General features: G+C 37.5%; 1 protein-coding gene across 23 annotated transcripts in view; it reads right to left on the bottom strand.

Moving 5' to 3' along the window:
* Window positions 1-20,599, bottom strand: part of LOC114654324 (receptor-type tyrosine-protein phosphatase delta) — a 2,007,901-nt gene that overhangs the window by 372,315 nt on the left and 1,614,987 nt on the right. The window lies entirely within an intron of this gene.

Genomic DNA, 20,599 nt, shown 5'->3' with positions numbered 1-20,599 from the left:
TATTTCAATAACTCCTCTATAAAATCGCACCAAAAAATAATATCAGTGTCTCAGGGTGTTCAAATCCATAATCCAATAAAAATGTTTCAATTCAATAAATATATTAAAAAGGTGGAGAGGTAAAATCAATGTCGTGCCTTATTAATGTTTCTCTGTCATCGTCAGGACAAAGGGATTTCCCCCTGTCGTAGCCCCCTGCATCCTAACAATCCACCACCTTGGTCAGTCAGCATGGATCTGAACAGCCACCTCCTCCAGTACCCGCAGTTCACCGAGCTGCCACCTCTAATGGCCACGACAGCTCAGAGGGCACAATGCCCTTCCCCAGATGCCACAGTGTTGGAACCTCCCTCCTTCCACCAACTCTCATGTCCTCTTTTGCTCTCACCAGATCCACTTTTCAGCCATTCAGCTGCCAACAGCACATTCATCCAGCCCTCCGTCCTGCTATCCACAGACTAATCAGCCTGACAAATGCTGCCCAAGTCTTCCTCCTCTGTAACCTCACCAAAACAAGTTTACTTTCCCTTTACTTCTAGAGCCAACCAAACCCTTTTTGCTCGGCACTAACTCCACTCCCTCTTATTTTACTTCACGCTCAGCTGGTGCTTCCTAATTGCAGTACTGCAGCTGACTGCCAGTCATCAATTAAGCACAGCACACACTGGTACGCGGGTGACCTGTACCACCCGGAGCTAAAGTGGGGTTGTGCCACAATAAATAAAACCACTTAAGGGTTTATCAATTAAAACAATCAACACCGCCTTGACTCATTCCACCATAATGCACGCTGCTAGTAAATGTAATTACATTCTATTATCATTCAGTTACTTTTGAATATGACTCCTTGCTAGAAAAATATGAAAAAATAAATTGTGATAACAAACTCCTGGATGAAGTTGCTAGAAAATATAAAAATGCTCGAACAAACCAATGCACTCAATATGATCCCTTTGCTAACAGACAGATTTGTCATGAGGATTTTGGTGTGCTTCTTCTTAGTTTCCAGTCCAACAGGAAGCTCCACTCAGCTGTCACCACAAAGTAGCACAGTAAGCAAGGTGCAAAGTGGACTCTTGTCCCAACAGTGGCTTCTGTTCTCTACAGGAATAACCACATGTATATATATTGTGACAGGTACTAATACAAAGTAATTTTGTATGGACAAGCTTTCACTTTTTGTTTAGAAAGGCATCTGTGTGGCATCTCTCCTCATAACGTGATGTTGAAAAAGTGTATTAAAAATGACTTGCTCTCCAGTATACCAGCTGCAAACAATATTACCTCCAGGCACCCGTTCAAACCCTTCAGCAATAAATGGATATGTTACAACAGGCAATAAAATTCTCTATTTAGATAGTTACCATGTTTGCACATATAAATAAGGAAGTCTATCATTTCAGATTTAAATATGTGTCTCTGAGGTACACAATGGTAATTCATCATGCCCAGGGTGTAGAATATCAAATATGTTTCATTTTCCCCCATCCTTGAAGACAGTGTCTCCAAATGTGTCACAGTCCCTGATGCCCAGAATAGACGGCAAGTTCACTAAACAACTGGAGAGATAACTACAGGCGATAAATATAATGACATGGACATATATCAAACCAAAACAATTTTATCCAAGGAAGAGTCAGTGCTTCACTTGAAATTTGGACATAACAGGCTCAAGGACACATTATGTCAGCAATGAGATAAATGGGTTACTGTGAAAATTGGAGCAGACTCAGGCAATAGTGGAGTGTTCTGATAATAAGTCTACACATTGGGAGAACTGCTGTGAACACCACCATTGCTAGTGCCAGAAACACTTTATACCCCCTCAACAACAAAGAATGCATAATGCTGGCTTACATATACCATCACCAGTCACCAATGTGACTTCTAGGATCATACTTTAACAATGAGTAACTACATCACAGCAAACATCCCTCAAAATGGTGGCAGTCATTAAAAATTAACATTTCAATGTTTCAAAAACATATAAAATATAACAGGAAGTCTTAAAGGAACACTTCAACCAAAAATGATATATATTTTTTTAATATGCTACTTACCCCATGTACTTTGTAATGGTGGCTGATAAAAAAAATCTGAATCTCATGTGTTCATGCAAAATGAAGACAAAGACATTTATGGCATAACAGAACTCAATGGTGCCCAGTGATGCACAACAGCAAATGATGTAAAAAAAAACAGTCACAGGAAAAAAGAAATCCACATGTCTGTTATCCAATTGCTTGCTGAAAACATGCAAAATGAATGTTTTTTTTTTTTAAATGTAAAAATAGTTGCTTCCGGAATTTTTAGCATGTACATAAACAGTAAACCCAAAGACTCATGAAGTGACTTTTTGACTTGAACTGCTGCCCTTCCCTCTTATCCACTGGTCAAGAGTCCTGTCTTCCATTTAAAAACTTTTTCCTGTGAGCCTGTAGGTTTCCTGTTCACGGACATGTTGATCATTACAGAATTTGATACTCTGCATTACATCTTTGGCTACTGTGAGGAAAACAGCATTTCACTTTCGAAAAAGAAAAACAAAAGAAAAAATCATACTGGGATCTTTGTTTGGTGTTTATTTGACTCAATTTTCTGCATGTTATGGTTTATCCATGGTATCATTTGTTATAAATTTTGTATTATACTATGTTAGTGATCATGCACTTTATGTTCTGAATATTGTTTTGTTTTTTTGTTGTTTATGCATGTATTAGTATTTTATTTTATTAATAGGTTTCAGGGGATGGGGCCACCATGATGTACAGCTATAAGACCATGCTCTCTCTATATAAGTCCCTGCACAGGGCCAGGTCTGTGAGATCAGCATTGTTAGTGATTGGGCAGCATTTGTTTTGTAAGTACTTTTTAGATTCCCAGTTTTTGATTCTTTGATTCATTTAGTGTTTTCCAAATTTGGCTTGTGGACTGGATTTGTTGCTTAGCTCCCTTTAGGCAGTATTTTGTCTTTATTCTTGTTTAAAGATTCTTCTCTCCTTTTGATAATGAATCTTTTTTTCAATCACACTTGTTTCCCTCCCTCATTGTTACATTTTTTTTTGCACAAAAGATTGTTTTGTTATCTATACTGATTTCTAGACCTCACAGCCTGGGCCTAGATTTTGGAGGCTAAGGCTTCATTTTGGTAGTTTGGGGCAAACAATATTCAACAATCTGGGCATTATAGTCATGTTGTGACTACTGAAACTGTACATTTTTTCCATGAGCAGCCAATTTTGACTCTTGCCTTCTTGACCACAAGAATTTAAAAAATAATCCCTTAGCATTTTCTTTAATTTTTTAAGCGTTTGCAAAAAAAAAAAAAGATAACCTAGTTTTCACTGAAACTATCATGTAGCTTCTCTATTGACCGTTCACACATTTTCAGTTTCTTTGCTTAATGCTATGGTGCTATGCTACAAAGAAATTAAACCAATCACCCATCTATTATCTGAGCCTGTTGTTTCCATTACTGAGTTGCACAGAGAGATACGAAATGTTCTTGCACAGATGACAGCTTTGGCTTGGGTGTATATCCATTCATCCATCCATCCATCCATTTTCCAACCCGCTGAATCCGAGCACAGGGTCACGGGGGTCTGCTGGAGCCAATCCCAGCCAATACAGGGCACAAGGCAGGAACCAATCCCGGGCAGGGTGCCAACCCACCGCAGGACACACACAAACACACCCACACACCAAGCACACACTAGGGCCAATTTAGAATCGCCAATCCACCTAACCTGCATGTCTTTGGTCTGTGGGAGGAAACCGGAGCGCCCGGAGGAAACCCACGCAGACACGGGGAGAACATGCAAACTCCACGCAAGGAGGACCTGGGAAGTGAACCCAGGTCCCCAGATCTCCCAACTGCGAGGCAGCAGCGCTACCCACTGCGCCACCGTGCCGCCCTATATCCATTCATAGTTAGCTAATTTAGGGATACCAAGTAATCTAATGTGTATGTCTTTATTTATGTGCGACAACAGCAAGAATACAGAAAATCCAAACAAGGAATACCCAGGCTGGGAAATGAACCAAGACCCAGAGACACAAGGTAGGGGCAATAATAACTCCTGCAACAGTATGTTATTCTTATAAAACGAGTTAAAAGCAAGAGTGTCCTGATTTATCAGGAAAACAATTATTACAACAAAGAAAGCCCTCACAGGGTCAATCTGTAGTGTTTAAATCTGGGTTGGTATACCGTCTGTGTGAAGTTCTTGTGAACTTCTTTTGAATTTTTGAATTTCTTGTGAATTTCCCCTTGGGATTAATAAAGTATCTATCTATCTAAAAAAAGTTCTCTCCATGTTCACTAGTCTTTTATCAGACTATTGTGTGTCTTCTTCTGTCCCTAACACAGTTGATGCTTTTTGGTGGACTTCTGTCTCATATTTGACTAGAACAGACGTACTCTATGTGTGAGTGTGTATAAGTGCTGTACCCATCCTAGGTTCCACACAAATGAAATACAGCACATGGATGAAAGACTAATGGTTACATTATTTCCTATTTGACTGAAACCCTAAATGGGATTCAGACGGCATCAGTAACAGACTAATTAAGGAATGGGAGGGAGACTCAGGTGAGCTTTTATATTAAAACAAATTACAAAACATTCTCAAACCTGTTTATTCCAATTTAGGATAGCTTAGGATTGGAGCCTATTGGAGTCACTAAGGCATACATATTTATTTAGTGTAATCCATTTAAGTGCATTCAGCAGTTGAACAAATAAATCATTCCATTTTGACTTGAATCACTGTGCGCTCAGAGCGGTCATGACAGCATTTGTCAATCTTTAATTTTTTTTTTTGTGATCAAATGTATGCTGAAAATTTAACAACATACAAGATGCAATAGGAACATGCAAAAACTGTCAACACTGATAGCATGAGCTACAGGGAAGCAATAACACAATTAACAGGCTAATTCACTATGGTCTTAATGATATACTTCAACAAACTACATAGTAAGAAATTCCCCAGGCATCCTGAAGAACTTTTAAACTTCATTTTCCTTTTGCCTCAAACTCACTAAGGGCTTTTTTAAGAGCACCGAGAACAGCTTCTCTTTACCAGGCAACCAGAAAACTACCTGTTCAAGCAGCACCATTTCTGGTCAAATTCCCAACCACAGAACTGTCAACACAACGCACCATTAGCTAAATAAAGGACCAATAAGTAATCCTACACAGTCTGACATTTCACAAGTTAACAGTTTAATTCAACGAGTATGTCAACAGCAGTGTCATATAAGCTAAGGTGTATTAATACATCCACTATGGCTTTGTTCAGTTGTAACTTTCAGATGTCTCAATATGTTTTACTTGCACCACAGTACGCTGTATTACTTCAGAAGCTTGTTGAATGCTCGGCATAACTAACATTTCTAAGTTGTTCCTCTTTTATTTGTAGAAGGCGGCCAGTGAGTTTTAAAAAAAACACCTTGTCATAACTATTGAAAAACAACACAACCATAAAAAAGAATAATTTCCTAAGCTCCACTTTAGAAACACTGACGTTTACAGCATTATTATGGTCTTTATGGGAGTTCAGATTTCCTACTGCTTGCACAGCTGGTTCTAGATAGCAAGTGTCATTTCAGGACTCCACTTGCTTTTCTTTCTCCTCTGCCTTTTGAATGAAGAGAATCTAAGTGCTGCTTTGTTGAATTACAGTTATCTGTTTCAAAACACATATTGATTTCAAGTCGACTGCACGTTCAAACAGAGGCAAATACTTGCTGACTTTAAATGACTGCGTATGGCACCGGCATCAAGCTTTCCTGAGTAATTTGAAAGTCGTTCATTGTTTACCTTGAGTCAGCACCCTAATCATTTCGTGACTGGCTAACAAATTAAATAATACTTTTGGCACCACCACAATTCAGATTTTTATGCACTCTTTTACTCAGTGACTGATTTTTTTGTTTAATTTCATTTTCCTATGAGGCTTCATTTTAGTAGCCATTTGGGAAAGAATGGAAGCAGATAAATTCATATACTGTTTTACTAGGTACTGTGCCCTTTTAGGCATATGATACGATCTTGGGGCTAATAGGCTGAGCTGTGAAAGATGCTGGAACGAAGGTTCAGTCCTCAGCACTGACATACTGTGCAAATCATTTAATTCTCACTTGCATTTCAGTTGTTGTACATCAGCAAAATGTGTGCTGTTCTATGTGAAGACATTGCGTCCACTTTGTACATAAAATCCTTCTCTCCATTCACTGATTTATACCAGTTCAGGAATTTAGGTGCTGACTCCTGTAAGCATCAAGCACTAGTAAGAAACTGAACTCAAATTTAGTCCACTGCTGGAAAGACACACACACACACATACAATCACCCACCCAAAGCTACACTCGTTCATAGAATTAAACTATCATAGGCTTCTCTCTATTTATTCTAGTTTCTATGAAAGATGCTTGTTAAATTAAGTGGCATATTAGATTAACTGAATACTCTAAGTTGGCCTGGTAGGAATATGCTTGGATTTGTGTGTGAGCAGGTTCTATGATGAACTAAACCCTTGCCTAGACAGTAACCCTGGCTAAGCCTGGGGTAGCTGGACCACTTGTCAACACAGAATCTCACCATCCTTTCTTTTCTCTCTCTCTTTTCTTCCATTACTTCTTTTGCTGTGCAATGCTATGACATCATGTCCTTCTGCCTACTGAACGCTTGCCTTCATTCATCTCCTGAGTCTATGTTTAAAAAATGAAAGTTTGCTGTGATTCCTGCCATACACAAATAGCAAAAAAGGGGATTTCAGTCCTTATAAGTGAACCAAAAGCCACACCTTTGCAGGTCTGAAGCCGCTGATCAGGTCTCACCCAGTGTTGACTGCATGGGACAGCAGTAGATTTAGTAAGGAAAAGAACTGGGAGGTGAACCGTAACCAGTGTAACAAAGTAAGTAATTGTGAAGTCAAAAAACAAATACACAAGGCTTAAATGAGTATGACAATAATCGTAGTCAAATAGAGAGGGCAGGAATTCAAAAAGCAATAAACACACACGTAACCAGAGCCAGAATGTTAAAGAGGAATATACAAAGAAACTAACAGAATACTCACATATAATAAAATTGGAAAATGATTAATAAACAACATAACATTAAATAAACAAAACAAAGTAAGAATAAAACCAAAACAGAATTAATAACACAATATAAAAAATTACAGTTAAATAACAATAAGATTAAATAAATGAAAAATACATTTGTTCCAGAACAACAACTCTGGCTGAAACATGACAGACTCCAGATGGAGCTTTTTAGCCCCAGCAAGAGATTACTTTTGTTGTATATCCACCAATCATTTCTGGTATATAAGAACATCCTCTAGAACCCATGCAGTGATCCTTTAGAAATCCCCATAGTGGGGATTTGAAATCTGGCCCCACTGATCAGTTTTCACCCAGTGCTGACTTCGTTGGACAGCAGTAGATTTAGTCAGAAAGGAATCGAGAGAATAACAATACACAGTGTAGTGTACACAGCTTGTATAACTTCTGTGTGCCTTAGGATGTAGTTAAAAAAATATTGATAATGTATGTCAGCCAAAAAAAATGCACACTTTTTATAATCTGCATATTAAACATTCATTTATGACCAAGAAATATGAGACTAGTTATGCCAAGATACAAAGTTCTAGCTGTGTCTTCAACAAACTTTCAGGAATCCAATCTTTACATTTAGTCTGGTGTAGGGGTTTGAATAGTTGTAGCTGCTCTGGTGGGAGTTTCTTATTGTCAATATTCAAATATGAAATATAATTTTTGACAGACAGACAGACAGACAGACAGACAGACAGACAGACAGACAGACAGACAGACAGACAGACAGATAGATAGATAGATAGATAGATAGATAGATAGATAGATAGATAGATAGATAGAAATAAAGAACAGCAAACTTGAAGACCATATATTGATTCAGGCAAGACCTGTGTTAGTGACTGGAGTCTGCTTAAATACTATAGCTCAAATGGGATTCAGGTGACTGACATTTCCTAATATAGATCCTCATTAGAAGATCTGACAGGTGACTGCTATTTCCCAGCAAAGGCAACAAGTTGGCACAAAACAGTTATGAAAAGGTGAAAGTAAGAAACAAACACCAAAGAAGACACCAAGCAGCTACCAGGTACACTGACACGGACTGAAATAATTTACAAATACCAGTAAAAGTAACAACATGCCTTCAGACTGTGGTAGAAAACCAATGCAATAAAGAACAGACTTCAAAATTCATTACAAGTTTGCCTAGGCAAAAATTCAACAACCAACAATGTCACTCACTGTAAGATTTGTATAAGTATAAAGCTAAGAACTTAGAAGTAAAGAAAAAACAGCTCACTTAAGTCAAGAAGAGGGCCAAAAAGAATATTGCTATATGCCAAAACAAATGCCAAATGGCTGATATACGGTAAGGCAATTAGGGAGAATAAAATGGTGATTTCCACCCAAGTAAAGGGAATTTTTATTTGAAAGACATTTCAGAATTACACTGAGGTCATACACAAATTTACTAACATTAAACTAGGACGAGGCCACTAAAAGTCTCTAATAGTTTAGCGGCATGTCATGTCTCCTTTAGTACACAGGCTGCCAGACACAGAATGGACCCCTGCCACATCTTTACCCTGTGTTAAAGTGAATGGCTCATTTATTAATCAAGGGGATGGATGCTTTAGGAGGTTTGGTATTAATCCAAGTGTAAGCCACTACCATGATAGTACTTTAGTTAGAGCAGAAGGTACTGCAATGTCCCAAAAGCCTCATCATGAACTCATCGAGCTCTCATCTTCTTGAGTGAGACTGCATCCAGAAAACATCCATTCTTACATTAGCCAACCCAACACACTGAGACCAATTCCAGGAGCTATCTCAACAGCACAAGGCAGTAATCATTCCTGGACCAGTCTTCTCATCCACACATTATACTTAGCCACAACTGGTGAAACCAAAGTCACCATGTAATCTAACAGACACATCTCTGGGATTGAGAGAGGAAGACAGGAGTACATTAATAAAAACCCATGTAGACATGTAGAGAATGTGCAGATGCCACACAGTCAGTGATCAGGCTGAAATTCAGACAGAGCAGCAGTACAAGATACCTCTCAACCATGCCAACCTATGCTTCAGTTGCAAAGCTCAATTCAAATAATTAGAATAGAGCTGCAGACTTGAAGGTGTGTTCACAATAGAAAGATGTATACATGTTGTCTGAACACTTGCACTAATTGCTGTGATACCTATTAAGATGGTTATCTCTGGACTCCATAAGTAGCATCTCCTGAGCTATAGTATATCTCATATTTCTGACTGACATCCTATAAAATAAAGTAAAATCTCACACAAAAATGAGTACTGTATAAAGCATACAAGTTTAGATTTAAATGAGGTACTCAAATATAGTTAGGTAGCCATACAACAAATGTCATTATCTTAGGTAGCATAAATTAAATAATGCTTCTTGAATTTACATAGTTCAACCAATATTAGTCTCTTTAGATTAGCATTTGCCAATTATTAAAAAAAATGTTATTACTGTAATGTTTTTAATTTTCTAGGCATAACATTTCTTCAAGCTATTTCCTATACCAGCTTTAGAAAGCAGAAAGTAAATATGCAACACAACGGAGCTTTTCTAACCGAAAAAAAAAAAAAAAAATTGGAGCTCATTTTACCTCAGGAAAGTGAAATGAGGTTTTGTATAATCCATGTAAATTAAAGGCAATCTTGGCTGCAAATGTGATGGCTTTTCTTTCCAGTGGCAAGCAGGTTGTTAAGTTAGGGATTTCCTACTAATATACAGAATGTAGAAAATAGAAAATGATGATTAGTGGTTTATCTCATCGTACCAGGCGGTCCTCGAATGCTCTACCTTTATGGACCATGTGAATATGCTTCTGTCATTATCCCTCTGGCCATGTACTAGTTATAAGGCACACAAATTAAAAATGAAGAGAAAAAAACACTTAAAGATTTTTTTCTATTATAGTTTTGGTTTAAAATAAATAAACTGATTTCTAAAATCTGTGAAAAAGAATGTTACTGGTTTAAAATCTAATCTACAGACATAATGCACATGGCCCCAGTTTAGCCATCCACTTTGTGTACATTTTGTTTCCATGCAGTTAAAGTGTGTATCTCAAAGACACAGTATGCAAGGCAAGAATCTCAGTCCTGTTCAGCAGACACACCAGCACACACTCCTTCACTCAGTCAGGCTAGGACAATTAACCAAAAACTCACACCTTTGCGATGTGGGACAAAGCCAGTGTACCCAGATAAAAGGCTTGAGGATGCAGGGGGACAGGAAGTGACGTGAATGTAACTGAACCCAGGCTCTGTGAACCAGTATGCGTATAACTCAATTGGATTTTTTTTTCTTTAAATGTAACCCAAGTCAAAATCCATATGACATACACAAATCATCCAACTGAAGAAAACTTAATATGACAGTAGAAAATGGTAAGAAAGCACAAGGATAACATTTTGTATTTGTGCTTTAAAATGTGAACATATTGCTCATTTCTAAACAAAGAAAACACGGTTATCCATATTATTAATAAGTAACAGGCATTTTTTATTGAAAAAGGTAGGTATGTGATAAAGGAGAGGCTATTGGCCTGTATGCCAGCACTGGAGGCTTAGTAGCAGTGTATCATTTCCATAACCTTGGAAGCCCTTGAAGACAATTAATAGACTGTAAGGTTGTTGTCATACATTTTCTTAATTAGTGAAAGTAATTAAATAGCTAATTGATTGGAGTTGATCCCCTTCTAACAACAGGCAGTGCTCTGTATTGCTGCCAGTTATCCCCTTTAGACCTGCTTTTCCACTTGATCATGCTTACTCTCAATAGGGGTATTAAACGAGTCAAGATGTGTGGGGCCACAGTGGATTCGGCAGCTCTTCTAAAAGCAGTACTTAAATTAACAAAAAAACACAAAACTCCACCCTGATGTTCATAAAGAAAAAAAGATTTTTTAATTTATATTCATCTGTTCATGTTCCGAAATCCTGATTTCCTTTTAAAGGTGAAGGTGCCAGGAGCTACATCAGCAGTAGAAGTATATTTAGGTGGGCTGCATTGCCCATCACGACACTTTTTGCAAGATGTGTAAAGTTGCAGCCAAGAATCAAGTGGCTCAGTTTCCCTCATCCAATAATTCAGAGATTTTATGAAGCAAAGAGCAATATTCTTTGAGAACTGAAAGCCTCAGAAGTGAGCACCCATGTGCTAAATTAATTCCCACTAAGCCTTAGGAATCTACATGCAAGAGAAGAAAAAAAATGACCATCTTACTTGAGGTGTACTGGTTTTTGATTAATGGTCTACTGTTAAATCACAGACGCAAACAGGTGAAGAAACTATTTTCTCTTAATCCGTCAGGGATTTAAATGGCATATAAGTGAAAGCCACAACTTAAGATGGTTAAGGTAAAGAATAGGAAGTATTTCTCTGTTTCAGGGGTAAAGTGGACATCATGAAGTTAATCAAAAGAGTATTGAATGGGATAACACAGCTTTACACTAAGGTAATCAAAAGACAAAAATACATTAAATAGTATTCTTTTAAATGTATAAGGTTTCTAAAGCCTTATTCAGATAGAATTAGTTTTACACCAGGAAATGGGATAAAGTAATTATTACAGGAGGACCCCTGTAATTTTTGAGAACTTTTCAGATGGGATTAATTTAACAAAAGGAGGCGAGGTAAACTGTTACAAATGAGCGGCACTGGTACCCCATGCCATGCATTTCCCCGTTCTTGCCTTATGAGTACCAGTAGTTAATGTATGCATAGTGTCAGTTTGCTCTGAATTAGCAACCCTTATTTATAACAACATTTTCATTCACACCTCCAAGGGGGTTCACCAACCCCGTGTGTTTTGATATAAAATGTGCATATCAGCCTACTTTCGGACCTTATGAAGGGAACCCCTCCATTAATAAGCACACATAGCAATGAGTACCGGCAGTTCTTTTTTTCCACTTCACGGACTGGATAAAGTAATTATTCCTGGAGGACCTCTGTTGTTTGAGTCTGAATCGTTCAAATGATGGCTTTATTGGCAAGTCGATTCGCACAAGACAAGTTTAAGTTGGGGTTATTTTTTCAGGGATTTTAATCGAAGGTAAAAGGCTCCACAACCTTTATTGAGATATTAACAAGCAATCCATAAAAGGTTACTAATTTAATTGATTCAGACTGGACTGGACTACAGAGGTCCACCAGTAATACACACTTTACCTCACCTCTAAAATAAATCTCATCTGAATAAGGCTTAAGTTTGCAAAAAATATTTCTCCAGAACATTTAGTTCAACAGCTAAAGGGATGAGAAATTAACTCCTGCATTAATTTAAAAACAATACTGTGAAAATATAACTCAACAAAAGCCAGTTACATTACATGTTTTATTAGTACATGCCATCCCAAGGCCTTATATAAATACAGAGTTTTAAAACATTTGTTTACGTACTTCATATATTTTTAGAACGTTACCACAAGCAAGTCAAGTGTCTTATTCATCGTTACACAGCAGGTTGATGACAGGGTAAATTTGTGTTTTAAAGTCCAGTGGTTTAGCTAGAGGAGCGAAATAAAATATGGCCAACATGTTAGCACACAGATGTTGCTAAAAATTCTCTAAGGAGTTTAGTAATATTCCCTATGTAGGACAATGTATGAATTTGTATTGGTAAATGGTAAATGAACTACTTTGAAATTACTAGCCATTCATTAATTATACTACAGAAATACCTGGAAAAATTCTGCATAGATGTTTCCTCCCTATTTGTCGTTTCACTTTCCCCTTGCTCTGAAGCTCTTCTCTTATGCTTACGGAATGGCTTAGCACAGCCACACCTGCCCTTATGTATAAAGGAGCCTGATGGGTTCAGTGAAAACAGGAAAACCAGACTTGTAGCACACAGCACAAATTATCATCTGCCAAATGGAGCAGTAATTAGCACAGGGAGCCTTGACGGTTGACTTGTGCACTGCTGGAGTGCACACAATTAGTCACCCTGTGGTGAAAATATCTACCTAGATGTTTACCCCCTAGTTGGCTACCAATTACAACTGTCCCAGGAAGCAAAACGGGATGACTCACCTTACACAATGTCAAATGACTTTGAACCAGAGAACTTGAAAGTCAGGCTGGAATACAGAATTGATGAAAGTCTACAGTTGCACAATTCTTTGGAGCCATTCGAGCTTAGTGGTTCAGCAGCTTTCTTTTCAGACCCATAAAAATGGTTTTACTTTGCAGGGCTTACAGTGATTTTCCTGTCTCGTCTTTCACATTATTTCTCTTCTTTCCTTGCTTACATTTTTAAATATTAAAATATTTAAGGATTTGAATGAATCTGATGTGCTTTGGGAAGAAAATCTATGAAACTTCTCATTTTGGAACAAATGTCAACTACAGCAGAAGTCAGGAAAGGATAGATAGATAGATAGATAGATAGATAGATAGATAGATAGATAGATAGATAGATAGATAGATAGATAGATAGATAGATAGATAGATAGATAGATAGATAGATAGATCATAACACAACTTTCAGTTTAACTGCCAGCTGCAGCATGTTACCTAACCCAGTGGCCTTCATCATAAAGTAGAAAACGTCCTGCACAGGGCACTAGTTCATCACTCTGCCCATTCACACACACACACAGAGCTGTGCGAACTCCACACAGACAATTACCAGACACAGAATCAGAACCCAGGACACTGAATTCATTATGCAGCAATGCTACACAATCATTTTGTTTAAAATGACTACTGTACATAAAAAATAAAAATGAGATGGAACAAATATGATGACATTTTTGTGACACACTAATAATACACTCAGAAAATGTAAAATGTTAGCTTCTTTAGTGCACATTAAACTGAGTTAGTGCAAAATGAGTTCAATGTATGCTATGAAAATGAAACGAATAATTCAGCTAATCAACTTTAAGAAATGGGCAATGACTACTTACTAAACATGTTCAGGGTTCACAACTGTTATATTGTAAACCTCTCCTTATTTGTTTTAATCATTAGTTAGAAAATATCCCATTGGCCCTAACCTTTCATATGTATCTCAACAAACCTGACTAAACCAAACATTTTTATGAAGAATTATGAAGATCTTCACATACATAATACTTGGATAAAAAAAATGAAAAATTGAAAATGTGGAGTATTATTTTTGTTTCTTAGTGCAGATGTAAATGTTTTGTTCAGAACCAAAGTAGTTAGCAATGTAGCCTCATGGGCAAAGAGTACTGCGTTGGTATTCTAGCCCTAACCCTGTCATATTCTCTGTGAAGACTGAATGTTCCTATACTGACTACAGCAATAGGTCAGAAAAATTTTGTAAGAAAAAATGTGGCCAGAAAACAAAGCAAACAGTCAAAACCAGAGATCAAAAAGAAAAATGACAAAACCAGAAATGCTAGCCTAAAAATCTAAATCTTCAAAAAGTTCAGAGTAAACATCAATCCTAAAAAAAATTCAAAGTCATGTAGTTCACAAATCTAATTTCAGATAATACGAGGCTGACCTTCAAACGGTCATGTCGATACTGTCACCATCCCGCAAATTTGGTGTATCATGGGAAGGATTCCCATAACAATGTGCAACATATGAACATCAACATAGTGGCACCCAGAAAAAAAACAACATGGCAATGAAAAAGATAAGACAAAAGTATAAAGTTCAAAATAAAAACTCTAAATAAAAAATGACCTCAGGAAATGATTCTCTGTGTCAGAAAACTGCATACAACATGTGTAAATTATCTTTATAACTTCTGGAAAACCTTAAAAAAATGTAATACAAACAAGGGAGCAAGTTCCCTGTTACCTCTGAATTTTCTTCAGGGTACTCCAGTTTTCTTCACTTAAGATTAGATAATAGGTTAATGAGTGATTCTCAAATGCCCTATGTGAGCATGGACCCGGAATTGGATTAACAAAGTTTAAGAATGTTAATGTTATCTGCTTTACTAGCATAGCGAAATGCCCAATTAATAAAACGGGCACAACAGTACAATGGTAAGTCTGTCTGTTTCAATCACATCATGCATTAAGGAACTTCTGTTTATCAATACACTAGGCCTTAGGTTTCCTCTTTCTTTGTGTTTCTTATTGGGTTTATTGATTGGACACTGCAGCCCCCTTGTGGGCATGTTGCCAGGCACAACATTTTGTTATTTCATATATATATATATATATATTATATATATATATATATATATATATATATATATATATATATATATATATATATATATATATATATAGAGAGAGAGAGAGAGAGCGAGAGAGAGAGAGAGAGAGAGAGAGAGAGAGAGAGAGAGAGAGAGAGAGAGAGAGAGAGAGAGAGGGACAGTGACAAAAATAGATCAGGATATGATATATGTAGGCAAAGAGAGGCAAGGGGTCAAAACCATGTGATTAGCACAACCATGCAACTAAGAGTCAAAGAAGCAAAAGGTGATACAAAAGATGTCAAAACCAAAAACAAAACCAGATGGTAGGACCTAGTTGGAGTTAAAGCTAAGTTTACTAGAGAGAATGTCAAGACATGTATCCCCCTCATGAGATAATGCACAGTGTAACCACTGTCGAATTTATAGTGTCATTTTTGTGACACTATCACATGACACATCCAAAACACATCACATTAAACACAAAAAACTGAGACAAGACTAAAATTCCACTTTGTCAAAACAAAGCAAAACGCAAAATAAACCTTAAAATCAGAATCTTCATAGTATATCACCATAAACCACAAAAAATGAATGCATAGAATGTGTTATATATTACACTTTGCATAGAATAATATGGTTTCTAAATACAGTCGATTCCACTTAATCGGACCACATCGGGACGTGATCATTTTGGTCCTAATAACCGGCTGGTCCGATTACAGGAACATGCCCTATACATGTGCAACCAAGACGGTACATGCTATAAGTAACATATTAAAATGTCACATGCGTATGGCGAACGTACAAACAAGAACTACGTACATGTACATGTATGGATGCTTACAACTTTGTTTATTGAAAAAGAAATCTACAAATTCTTCGAAACGATCTACACGACACTCAGCATGCAAAGCACAATAAAAAAGGTTACATTACCAAATTCCAGTCAACGTTTGATTGTAAATTATAGTCTTTGCCAAGCCAGTAATTTCAACCAACCGACGCTGACTAGTGTTTGGTGGTTGTTGCCTGATCTGATTCAGGAAATCAATTTTTTCAGCTAACGTCAAGTCCCGCCGTGGCATTTTGGCAGGGGAGACAAGACACGCACAGTTCACAGACTAAAAGAGTTCTGATGAAATCTTGGTGTTTCCGGGTCAAGATGTGGAGATCAGGAGAGCTAAAAAAATGCTCACCATTCAAAGCTTCGGCACTAAAAGCGTCCAGTTTGACTTTCTTGAAGCAAAAGCTTTCTCGTGTAAACTTTAATCCTTATTGACAGGAAGGAATTTCTTGCATGGACACTCTTGTTTATGCTCGACTTCATGTCGCTGGCTACTGGGCGGTCCGTTTTAGGAAAGAAAGGGCAGGCATGTTCACCCCCACTGGTTTGCACTTGGTACAGATTTTCTGACTTCCTGACCTTTGATAAAAGCATAAATTCTCCTGGGGAGCCCAGGGATCCTCCCAATGTCGCTGACCCGCTTTACATCCGCTTTCCGCGGGCTACTTGTGGCTTCTTTTTCTTATTCTCTGTCACGTTCTTTGGTCCGATTAAATGGAATTTTGGTCCAAATAAGCGAACAATATTAGGCTTATGTAATATGATCTGTTTCGGTTCTTTAGGATTCGGTCCGAATAAGCGGCTGGTCCGATTAACAGGTGGTCCAATTAACCGGAATCGACTATATAAGAATTCAATTGAATCAAATGTATATGACAACTGTCCATATACTCCAGCTCCCACAATGCTAGACTGAATTATATGGGTTTCATAACGGAGGGATGCTTTAGGGTTTTACATGTGCACATAAATACATTATATGTACATGTAATGCCTGCAGCTGCCATACTCCATTGAACCCTGGACATCGCTAGTCATGAAAATTAAATGCAATGAGAGCACAACACAGCAAGAGATGGTGAAAAAGTGCTTTGTGCTTTTGATTTCAACAAATCATACAGTGTTCAGCAAATGTGCAGTGCAGATTCAATAAATAAATGAATTAAATAATCCAGTAAAACAAGTGTTCAATGGGAGAGTCACATCCAGTCAATAAACAAATAATCCAAGTGTAAAAACAAATATTAACATCAGAATACCATAAGGCATCTTTCTTCAATGTGTGGGCAACTTTCTTAACCTTCTCGGTCTCAGCTCACCCGTCAGCTATAGTCAGCCAGGCGATGAGACACCAGCACGCGTGGTCAACCTTTAAAAACTGGATTGTGCCATAACCACCTCAGCCAATCAGCACGGTGACATTTGAAGCCCGGCTCCATCATACCATCACTGCAACACACAGGTGTCCATAGGACAATCCCCCAAGTACTTTGGTCGCTTCCCGCTACCTGGGTAATACCCTATGAGCGTCATCTATACATTCCCTGTTGGGGCAAACTCCTGACAGCCAAGCCTCCAGGAATCTGCACTGCTTGCTCCCCCATTCGTTGTTTTCTCTCACTTTTTCTCTCTTGCCGGCAAACTCAGCTCTCTGATTTTCTGATCCTCCTCGCACTTTCTGCAGGCTCTCTTTTATTCTCATGGGCAAGTGATGCCTGAAGTTATGATCCACTGAGTGCTGATGTACAACAGCTGAGCCAATCAAGCAATCAGCTCACCTCCACACCAAACATTCCATTATTGCCCAACTCCTCAGCTGCTTGCACCCACCAAGCCCTAAAATGCACAGTTTTAATTAAAATCTCCAGCACTGCCACGGACCCATAATGTGCATCACCACAGCACAGTGACACATCATTCTATAGTTAAAATGGTAAAAAATGAAATCAAAAAACTTCAACAAAATAAAAACATGGAAGATGCCAAAAAATCAAAATAAAGACAAAAAATATAAAAAGCAGATACATTATATATTTCTATTAATCAACGCAAAATAAAAAGTAACCCAAAACCAAAAAAAAATCTTTGGTCTCACTCCTCATGATCTGAATGTGACACAGTAAGTTTCTGCTATACAACATGCATAGGGGATCAGGTATTACCTTAAATGTCCAACACTGTTCCCATTGTCACATTCTCAAATTCAAGTGTAAGGCAAACACAAATTTTCTTGTATATATGATCAGATTTACATACTGCACAAGTCTCTGGTCTGGCGAACATACTGAAGATTTTCTAAAGCCAACCAAAGGGTTAGCAAAGATAGAAATATTAAGTCAAGTCCTACTATACTGGCCTGAGGGCTCTCTTTTATAACCCTTATGGGGATTAATTATGAAGTAAAAGTTACCTAAGCTCTCCTCTCCATTGTATAACTAGCAATATGAACAGTATTTGTGTATCTAAGTATATCTGTATCCCATCAACTTTAGGTATGTGTAAAACTGTATATTATGCAATTAACTATCTTCTTATCACATTGGTGAACCTTTTCATTGTGTTGCTGGGTGGAACCCTGTAGACCTTACATAAAAGCACAATTTGAGTACCACAAACATAACCACAAGCTAAAATCAAGTGAAAAAGGCCAAATGCCTTATTGACGTCATAGCCCACGTTTTTTCCCTCTGTTATTTTGAGGTTTGGAAATGTTTACTGTATTTCTGGGATAATGCCATGCTCCTTGTGGTTAGGATAGTATGATCAAATAAATTGAGTAGTGGAATGGCTCATTGTCATCAAATTATTCAATAAATCCTGTCCAAACCTCTTCCCAAGTGGCCCAAGATATACATCTTCAAGTATTAACAATAATAAAAATAAAAGCTAGGAATATGAAAAAGAGCAATATTTAAAACACACCAGATTTTAAACTTTCTGTGTTTAGCATCTGCACATTTTAGAGTTGATGCAAAGGTCACAAAGCCACAGTCTGATTTCATAGTAAGTAAATAATTCAATCTAAATTGTGAATACATTGTATATTTTATAAACTATATATGCTACATACTGAAGGGTCAACTAAAAAGATATCATTAGATTCTAAAACCTACTTAACCCACTTAAGGGCCAAGGACTCTCATGAGCCCAGGACAGGGCACCATTCCATTACAGTATACCCTTATATGTGCTCACAGTGTGCTAATTTAAAATTGTTACTTAACCTAATCTATATAGCTTTAAGGATGTGGGAAATATGGAAATGTGGGAGGTAAACCAAAGTATCACGAGGAAAACCCACACAAAAACAGGGAGAAAGTGCAAACTCCTCATAGGCAACAATGGACTGTGAGACTGAAAAACAGAACACTGGATCACTTGGGTGTCACTGTGCCGCTGACTCCATAGACAATATATACCTTTATTATTTATTATTGGAAATAAATGTGTTTCATTTATACTAATGCATAACTGAATGGGGTATTTCCATAAAATGTATTAGAAGGAAATTAATGGGAATAATTATAAGCCAGACAGCACAGGAGAGGACTCCGACAGGCACAGCGGGTTGTCGCAGTATTGTGAGGAAGCAAAAAAAAAAGAATTTCATTAGAGTGCAATGGGTAATATTATATATCTTTAACTTCAAAAATTATTGATAATCATTGGGGGTCTGGATATTACTCTGGGCACAATGTGCAACTGGGGGCAGGGTTTGGCTTAAGCAAAAAAAAGCAATTTGTTTTTAAAACACTAAACTAGGTAGATTACCAGAAACTCTTAAGCCATTCGTCTCTTTATTTCCTGACCTGACTAATCCATATTTAGGGTTATGGCGGGTTAAAGCAACACAGGCTGCTTTGTATGCAAAGAAGCAATCAAGATGGGGCACTAGTTCATCCTAGGACACACACACACAGTCACTCACACCCTGCCAATTTTGAGTCCCCAGTCGACCTCACTAGCATGTCTTTGTAAGGTGACAGAACATGTAAACTCCATATAGACAATGAGTGAGCCAAGGTTTAAGACCCATCCCTTGGAGGTGTGAGGCAGCAGGTTTAATCACTGCACCACCCAAGTTAAGCGAGGTTATGCTTAAGTTATAAGGCATGCTGGTTAGGCCAGATCTAGAATACATCGACAACACATGAAGAACATAAGTGCAGTCCAAAGAAGATTGATTTAAAGACTACAGGATATGGTGGATGTTCAAATGTGGATTTTTTTTTCTTAAACAGAGACCAAGGGTGACATCATGGAAGTGTTAAAAAAAAGTAAATAAGTATGAAGGATTCTAACTAATACTCTAAAAACAGTCTAAAAATGCAAAAAATACAGTAAAAGAAATTGTGCATATATGTTAGGATTTATTTTTGTACATATGCTGAACAAATAGTGAAATTTAAAGTGTGACCTTTAGATCTTGACTCCATGAGATTTTCATAAGGTTGGGTGAACACAAAATCTTGAGCTGTGTTGAGAAGAATAGTGTGTTCTCATACGGTACTGTTGCCTT

Source organism: Erpetoichthys calabaricus, chromosome 7, assembly GCF_900747795.2.
Source record: "Erpetoichthys calabaricus chromosome 7, fErpCal1.3, whole genome shotgun sequence".
Classification (NCBI taxonomy): Eukaryota; Metazoa; Chordata; class Cladistia; order Polypteriformes; family Polypteridae; genus Erpetoichthys; species Erpetoichthys calabaricus.
The sequence above is the reverse complement of the archived record's forward strand: the minus strand, read 5'-3'. Positions and strand labels throughout refer to the sequence as shown.